The 9,824-nt window shown below is 30.1% G+C and overlaps 4 pseudogenes; all 4 read right to left on the bottom strand.

The window, feature by feature from the left end:
• Positions 1 to 732: 732 nt before the first annotated feature.
• On the bottom strand, positions 733 to 1,594 carry LOC145007215 (miraculin pseudogene; annotated as a pseudogene).
• A 1,396-nt stretch (positions 1,595 to 2,990) lies between these two features.
• On the bottom strand, positions 2,991 to 3,602 carry LOC145005387 (miraculin pseudogene; annotated as a pseudogene).
• A 1,616-nt stretch (positions 3,603 to 5,218) lies between these two features.
• Positions 5,219 to 5,806, bottom strand: LOC145006264 (miraculin pseudogene; annotated as a pseudogene).
• Positions 5,807 to 7,812: 2,006 nt separating this feature from the next.
• Positions 7,813 to 8,402, bottom strand: LOC145006025 (miraculin pseudogene; annotated as a pseudogene).
• Between the last annotated feature and the right edge of the window lie 1,422 nt (positions 8,403 to 9,824).

The following is a 9,824-nucleotide window of genomic DNA, read 5'->3' as shown; positions in this document are numbered from 1 at the left end:
TTATAAACATTATTAAATTAACAATAAATATTAAGAGAATCTATTTAACAATCAGAATATCATAGTTGATATATTAATAGAAACCGTAATTTGCAATATAAAAATCGTAGTTTTAAATTAATATTTCCTAACGTGATTACATAAATATTGGCATACACCAAAGTTTGTTACACTCCAAAATCATTACACTTTTAAAATTAATATTAGAGTACTCCTAAATCATTACACTTTTCAAATTAATATTAGAGGAGACCTTTAAAGGTCAATTAGAAATGACACCAACATTGTTTGAATGTCAAAATATTTTGATGAAAATCAAAAATAGATAAGGAGGTGGTGGCGTTTACAGAGATAAAGAGATGGAGGAAAGGGATGGGATGTTATTTTCTTTTAGTTGCTGAAATATTAAGTGAAATGAAAATAAAACAAGAAGGGAAAATCATATGTTCGGGTCTGTTAAATTTTTGTTAAACTTTTTAGGAACCTAAATTACACAAAAAGAAATTATATATTTTGGAAAAAGTTGGGCGTCGAAAAAAAAAATTGGACATAATGTGCACCTTTTTGTTATCCAATTAGACCATGTATTCAGTTCACTGTAATTAAATGTCAATTAAATCTTTATTTGATATAATGGCCCATGGTCATTTATTTATAATTAAAATACATGTATATTAAAATAAAACTGTTTCTTGCGAAAATAAAAATAAATAAAACAAAGATATAAAATAATTATGCCTTCTTAAAGATAATCTTAAAAGGCACTTCATTAATAGCCAGATGTCTACTTCCATTTTTAGCAATCACAACACCAACATTTTGACAAATAGGCCTGCAAAGTTCACATACTTTCGGGCAGAACACAAGCTTGTATCCATCCTCATACTTTTCAATCTTAAAACAGTTATTGATGGTTTCCTGACTAGGGCTTCCTGCTACTCCATGACTAGTTGTGATAAGATGTCCATCGTACTCCACGAGCATCCAAACATTCGACTGAATGCAGGTCAATGCACCCAAGAACGTAATGTTTAGATCTGTTGATTCCCGAATGACACCTTTCTTAGGGTTTACCGGTGTAAATGTCAGTGGCATGCCATTATCTACTTCTTGATTAGCGTGAACAACGTCAAGTGGGCATGACTCATTTCTCGTGGAGGCAAGTGTAACACCGCCACCCATTCCTCGGATTACAGGCAAGATGTAGTACTTTGTACCAGAACGCACCAACTTCCCATCAAGGTCTCGAACTTGAGTTGGAGATGGTTGGCCCATTGAAAGGGAGATTGTGGAGAACATAAGTAGTAACAATGTTTTCCTCTTGGTTAGTTGTTTTTAGATAGCCTTGTTGATAAATTTCAGGAGTGGTTTAAATTTGATAGAGATAACACTATTTATAATGGGGAACAAATCGGTATGCATTTTGGGAATGGTTGTAGGCTACATGTAACTGCTTAGACAAGTTAGACATTCCAGTCTCATTAAAGCTAGGTGTTAATGTTCCAAATATATTAAATACTATTTAACAAGGTAACATAAAGCCAATTGGGTTGTATAAATGCACTATGGTCAAAACATTCTTAACGTATATCATTTTATTGGCTAGGTAAAAAAAATTAAACCATCAAAACCGATAAAAAAAAATTTAAGAATATTTTTATTTTTGGCGATTAGTTCTCGTTAGGAGACTGGCGAACAGAATCCTCTCGTGGGATTCTGTTGTAATTGTCCCGTATGACTATTAATTTCTATTAATTACTAACATGTTAAAGAAATTATAGATTTTCACGTATTTCCTATATTTCTTAGTTAATATCATTATTTTCCATTAATATATATATATATATATATATATATATATATATATATATATATATATATATATATATTGAAAAATAATATTAAGATACTTATGTATAAGACGCATCATAATATAAAATAAATACATGTTATACGAAATATAAAATAAAATAATAACACATGGTTTATGCAAAATATAAAATGGAAATCACAAATTTAAGAATTAACATTCATTAGAGACTAATATTTTCAGTTACTTGGGATTTTAATAAAATATTTTGTACATCATTTAACTTCAAAGTTATCTATTTGTTATTTTAGTCGAAACCAACTTAAAACATTTTTTAAGTTCAAAAATACATTTAACATTATAAGTTCATTCTTCAAAATTTCATGTATTCTTATTAAATTATTCAAGTGTACCTTGACTTGGGTTTTAAACACTACATGTTTGAATTAAATCTATTTTTTCTTTAGTTAAATATGTTATAAACACTATTAAATGAACAATAAATATTATTAGAATCTATTTAAAAATCAAAATATCATAGTTGATATATTAACAGAAACCGTAATTTGCAATATAAAAATCATAGTTTTAAATTAATATTTCCTAACGTGATTACATAAATATTGGCATACACCAAAGTTTGTTACACTCCTAAATCATTACACTTTTCAAATTAATATTAGAGGAGACCTTTAAAGGTCAATAAGAAACGATACCAACATTGTTTGAATGTCAAAACATTTTGATGAAAATCAAAAATGTATGGGGAGGTGGTGGCGTTCAGAGAGATAAAGATATGGAGGAAAAGGATGGGATGTTATTTTCTTTTTCAATTTTCTTTTAGGTGCTGAAATATTAAGTGAAATGAAAATAAAACAATAAGGGAGAATCAGGTGTTAGTATCTGTAAATTTTTTGTTAAATTTTTTAGGAACCTAAATAACACAAAAAGAAATTATATATTTTTGAAAAAGTTGGGCGTCGAAAAAAATTTGGATAGAATGTGCTCCTTTTTGTGATCCAATTAGACGATGTTTTCAGTTCACTATAACTAAATGTCAATTAAATCTTTATTTGATATAATGGCCCATGGTCATTTATTTATAATTAAAATACATGTATATTAAAATATAACTGTTTCTTGCGAAAATAAAAATAAATAAAACAAAGATATAAAATAATTATGCCTTCTTAAACATAATTTTAAAAGGCACTTCATTAACAGCCAGACGTCTACTTCCGTTTTTAGCAATCACAACACCAATATTTCCACAAATAGGCCTGCAAAGTTCACATACTTTCGGACAGAACACAAGCTTGTAACCATCCTCGTACTTTTCAATCTTAAACCAGTTATTGATGGTTTCCTGACTAGGGCTTCCTGCTACTCCATGACCAGTTGTGATAAGATGTCCATCATACTCCTCGAGCATCCAAACATTCGACTGAATGCAGGTCGATACACCCGAGAACATAATGTTTAGATCCGTTGATTCCCGAATGACACCTTTCTTAAAGTTTACCGGTGTAAATGTTAGTGGCATGCCATTATCTACTTCTTGATTGGCTTGAACAACGTCAAGTGGGCATGACTCATTTCTCGTGGAGGCAAGTGTAACACCGCCACCCATTCCTCGGATTACAGGCAAGATGTAGTATTTTGTACCAGAACGCACCAACTTCCCATCAAAGTCTCGAACTTGAGTTGGAGATGGTTGGCCCATTGAAAAGGAGATTGTGGAGAACATAAGTAGTAACAATGTTTTCATCTTGGTTAGTTGTTTTTATATAGCCTTGTTGATAAGTTTGAGCAGTGGATTAAGTTTGATGGAGATAACACTATTTATAATGGGGAACAAATCGGTATGCATTTGGGAATGGTTGTAGGCTACACGTAACTGCTTAGACAAGTTACACAATCCAATTTCATTAAATCTAGGTGTTAATGTTCCAAATATGTTAAATACAATTTAACAAGGTAACATAAATCCAATTGGGTTGTATAAATGCACTATGGTCAAAACATTTTTAACGTATATCATTTTATTGGTTAGGTAAAAAAAATTAAACCATCAAAAACCGATAAAAAAATTTAAGAATATATTTATTTTTGGCTATTAGTTCTCGGCTATTAGTTCTCGTTAGGGGCTGGCGAATAGAATCCTCTCGTTGGATTCTTTGGTAATTGTCCCGTATGACTATTAATTTCTATTAATTACTAAAATGTTAAAGAAATTATAGATTTTCACGAATTTCCATTATTTCTTAGTTAATATCATTATTTTCCATTAATGTTTATATATATATATATATATATATATATATATATATATATATATATAATAAATACATGTTATTCCGAATATAAAATAAAATAATAACACGTGGTTTATGCCAAATATAAAATGGAAATCACAAATTTAAGAATTAACATTCATTAGAGACTAATATTTCCAATTACTTAGGATTTGAATAAAATATTTTGTACATCAATTAACTTCAAAGTTATCTATTTGTTATTTTAGTCGAAACCAACTTAAAACATTTTTTAAGTTGAAAAATACATCTAACATTATAAGTTCATTCTTCAAAATTTCATGTTTTCTTATTAAATTATTCAACTGTACCTTGACTTGGGTTTTAACCACTACATGTTTGAATTAATTCTATTTTTTCTTTAGTTAAATATGTTATAAACATTATTATATTAACAATAAATATTAAGAGAATCTATTTAAAAATTAGAATATCATAGTTGATATATTAATAGAAACCGTAATTTGCAATATAAAAATCGTATTTTTAAATTAATATTTCCTTACGTGATTACATAAATATTGGCATACACCAAAGTTTGTTACACTCCAAAATCATTACACTTTTCAAATTAATATTAGAGTACTCCTAAATCATTACACTTTTCAAATTAATATTAGAGGAGACCTTTAAAGGTCAATAAGAAATGATACCAACATTGTTTGAATGTCAAAACATTTTGATGAAAATCAAAAATAGGTGAGGAAGTGGTGGCGTTTACAGAGATAAAGAGATGGAGGAAAGGGATGGGATGTTATTTTTATTTAGGTGCTGAAATATTAAGTGAAATGAAAATAAAACAAGAAGGGAAAATCATGTGTTCGGGTCTGTTAAATTTTTGTGGAACCTAAATTACACAAAAAGAAATTATATATTTTGGAAAAAGTTGGGTGTTGAAAAAAAACTGGACAGAATGTGCACATTTTTGTTATCCAATTAGACCATGTATTCAGTTCACTGTAACTAAATGTCAATTAAATCTTTATTTGATATAATGGCCTGTGGTCATTTATTTATAATTAAAATACATGTATACTAAAATAAAACTGTTTCTTGCGAAAATAAAAATAAATAAAACAAAGATATAAAATAATTATGCCTTCTTAAACATAATCTTAAAAGGCACTTCATTAATAGCCAGACGTCTACTTCCATTTTTAGCAATCACAACACCAATATTTCCACAAATAGGCCTGCAAAGTTCACATACTTTCGGGCAGAACACAAGCTTGTAACCATCCTCATAATTTTCAATCTTAAACCAGTTAATGATGGTTTCCTGACTAGGGTTTCCTGCTACTCCATGACCAGTTGTGATAAGATGTCCATCATACTCCTCGAGCATCCAAACATTTGATTGAATGCAGGTCGATGCACCCGAGAACATAATGTTTAGATCTGTTGATTACCGAATGACACCTTTCTTAGGGTTTACCGGTCTAAATGTCAGTGGCATGCCATTATCTACTTCTTGATTGGCTTGGACAACGTCAAGTGGGCATGACTCATTTCTCGTGGAGGCAATTGTAACACCGCCACCCATTCCTCGGATTACAGGAAAGATGTAGTACTTTGTACCAGAACGCACCAACTTCCCATCAAGGTCTCGAACTTGAGTTGGAGATGCTTGGCCCATTGAAAGGGAGATTGTGGAGAACATAAGTAGTAACAATGTTTTCATCTTGGTTAGTTGTTTTTATATAGCCTTGTTGATAAATTTGAGGAGTGGTTTAAGTTTGATGGAGTTAACACTATTTATAATGGGGAACAAATCGGTATGCATTTGGGAATGGTTGTAGGCTACACCTAACTGCTTAGACAAGTTAGACAACCCAATCTCATTAAATCTAGGTGTTAATGCTCCAAATATAATAAATACAATTTAACAAGGTAACATAAAGCCAATTGGGTTGTATAAATGCACTATGGTCAAAACGTTTTTAACGTATATCATTTTATTGGTTAGGTAAAAGAAAATTAAACCATCAAAACCGATTAAAAAAAATTTAAGAATATTTATATTTTGCGCTATTAGTTCTCGTTAGGCGATTGGCGAATAGAATCCTATCGTGGGATTCTGTTGTAATTGTCCCGTATGACTATTAATTTCTATTAATTACTAAAATGTTAAAGAAATTATAGATTTTCACGAATTTCCTTTATTTCTTAGTTAATACCATTATTTTCCATTTTTGGCTATTAGTTCTTTTTAGGTGGCCAACGATTAGTTTCCTCTAATGTGATTGTATGATATTTTTAACGTATATCATTTTCTTGGTTAGGTAAAAAAAATTAAACCATCAAAACCGATATAAAAATTTTTAAGAATATTTTTATTTTTGGCGATTAGTTCTCGTTGTTGGACTGGCGATTAGAATCTACTCGTGAGGTTCTGTTGTAATTATCTCGTATGTCTATTAATTTCTATTAATTACTAACACATTATACAAATTATAGATTTTCACAAGTTTGCTATATTTCTTAGTTAATATCATTATTTTCCATTAATGTTTCTTATATATATATATATATATATATATATATATATATATATATATATATATATATATATATATATATATATATATTGAAAAATAATATTAAGTCACTTATGTATAAGATGCATCATAATATAAAAATAAATAAATGTTATACCAAATATAAAATAAAATAATAATACATGGTTTATGCCAAAGATAAAATGGAAATCATAAATTTAAGAATTAATATTCATTAGAGACTAATATTTTCAATTACTTGGGATTTTAATAAAATATTTTGTACATCATTTAACTTGAAAGTTATCTATTTGTTATTTTAGTCCAAACCAACTTAAAACATTTTTTAAGTTGAAAAATACATCTAAAATTATAAGTTCATTCTTCAAAATTTCATGTTTTCTTATTTAATTAGTCAAGATCACATTGACTTGCGTTTTAACCACTACATGTTTGAATTAAATCTATTTTTTTTGTAGTTAAATATGTTATAAACATTATTAAATTAACGATAAATATTAAAAGAAGCTATTTAAAAATGAGAATTTCATAGTTGATATATTAACAGAAACCGTAATTTGCAATATAAAAATCATAGTTTTAAATTAATATTTCCTAATGTGATTACATAAATCTTGGCATACACCAAAATTTGTTACACTCCTAAATCATTACACTTTTCAAATTAATAATAGAGGAGACCTTTAAAGGTCAATAAGAAACGATACCAACATTGTTTGAATGTCAAAACATATTGATGAAAATCAAGAATTGATGAGGAGGTGGTGGTGTTCAGAGAGATAAAGAGATGGAGGAATGGGATGTGATGTTATTTTCTTTTTCTATTTTCTTTTAGGTGCTGAAATATTAAGTTAAATGAAAAAAAAAACAAGAAGGGAAAATCAGGTGTTAGGGTCTCTTAAATTTTTGTTAAAATTTTCAGAAACCTAAATTACACAAAAAAAATTATATATTTTGGTAAAAATTGGGCGTCAAAAAAAAATTGGACAGAAAGTGCACAATTTGATCCAATTAGACCATGTTTTCAGTTCACTGTAAATAAATGACAATTAAATTTTTATTTGATATATTGGCCCATGGTCATTTATTTATAATTAAAATAGATGTATATTAAAATAAAACTGCTTCTTGTTAAAATAAAAATAAATATAACAAAGATATAAAATAATTATGCCTTCTTAAACATAATCTTCAAAGGCACTTCATTAATAGCCAGACGTTTACTAGCTTTTTTAGCAATCACAACACCAATATTTCCACAAATAAGTCTGCAAAGGTTACATAATTTCGGGCAGAACACAAGCTTGTAAGCATCCTCATACTTTTTTTTATCTTAAACCAGTTATTGATGGTTTTCTGACTAGGGTTTCCTGCTACTCCATGAACAGTTGTAATAAGTTGTCCATCGTACTACTCCAGCATCCAAACATTTGATTGAATGCAGGTTGATGCACCCGAGAATACAATGTTTAGATCTGTTGATTCCCGAATGACACCTTTCTTAGGGTTTACCGGTGTAAATGTTAGTGGCATGCCATTATCTACTTCTTGATTGGCTTGAACAACGTCAAGTGGGCATGACTCATTTCTCGTGGAGGCAAGTGTAACACCGCCACCCATTCCTCGGATCACAGGCAAGATGTAGTACTTTGTACCAGAACACACCAAGTTCCCATCAAGGTCTCAAACTTGAGTTGGAGACGGTTGGCCCATTGAAAGGGAGATTGTGGAGAACATAAGTAGTAACAATGATTTCATCTTGGTTAGTTGTTTTTATAAAGCCTTATTGATAAATTTTAGGCGTGGTTTAAGTTTGATGGAGATAACACTATTTATAATGGGGAACAAATCGGTATGTGTGATAACTCAAAATTTTCATTCGGTCAAACCGTAAAATTCAATCACTTCATATTATAAGTCAATATCAGTTCTATTTGTTTTTAACAAATTTAAAGATTCGTTTGACTATTATAATAATTATTCTTTAAATGAACAGGTGAAAGAATGCGCCGTCTTGGGTCTTAAAATTTCTAAACCGCGATTACCATGTAGCTTAGAAGTTCACAGCCAAACTTTTATGTTTGGGCCGTAAACTCCCCTAAAAACTGTAAACTAATGCCTTAAGCATCAGTTTACTCCCCAATGTGTCTCATTCTTTCTTGCAACCTAAAGAGTAAACTCCAAACTCTCTCAAGTATCATCCCGGTTTTCGCCTGACTTCCTGAAAACGTAAGTGTTTCTCGACTTGATTATTTGATATAACATAACATCTAGTGATTATACATCCTTTAATCCATCCATTTATGTGTTTTGACTAGTTTTCCAAAACACCAAGAACACACTAGTGTTCTTGGACTTTTAGTTCATTTCAAGCTTCCACAAAGTAAGTATTTCTATCCTAGAGTCATTTAAAGCTTGCTATACATATTAATATCAAAGAAAAGTCCCAAGAACACCATGGTTTTGGGAGGCTCCCAAAACCAACAACACTAAGAATAGGGCCAAAGTGGTGCCTTAGGGTGCCTAGATGTTTCACAATGCCTTAGGGACTTGTCTAGATCCATCCTTGAGGAGTTTATCACACAAAAAGCCCAAAAACTTTACATTTATATGTGTTTACGGTTTGGGGATCTCCAAAAACCATAAACACCCCAAAAGGTTTTTAAATGTCCCATATTTACTCCTAATGCATAGAATCTAACCTAGACTATTACCATGATGAGCTAAGGACTTGAAATCACCAAAATACCTAAGTCCATGATAGTTTAAGGTATTAAACTCATGGAGAAATGGTCCATAGACCGCAAACTCCATTTAGGAATGTTTTGATGCGACACAACACTTCCTAAGGCATAAACATGAAGTAGGAATACCTGGATTGGCTTAGAAAACTTCAAACATCAAATGGTCACAAAGGGGGTGAGCTTACGACCGTAAACCCAAGGGTTTACGACCGTAAATCCTTTTGCTAGTGAACATAAAACCGTAAACTCCTTAGAGGAGTGTTCCTTGAACCCCAAGCACACTAGCCTTTCCTACAACACTTGGTTGCAACCCTTGTAATCTTTAACACTTGAAACAAAGTGTTACCATGTTATAGAGTGTGTTAACTTATATTATTAGAGATAAAGTGCCTACTTAGTTATATATATATATATATATATATATATATATATATAT

This window comes from Lactuca saligna, chromosome 7 (assembly GCF_052625555.1).
Source record: "Lactuca saligna cultivar CGN05327 chromosome 7, ASM5262555v1, whole genome shotgun sequence".
Classification (NCBI taxonomy): Eukaryota; Viridiplantae; Streptophyta; class Magnoliopsida; order Asterales; family Asteraceae; genus Lactuca; species Lactuca saligna.
Note: the sequence above shows the minus strand (reverse complement) of the source record. Positions and strands in the feature narration are given on the sequence as shown.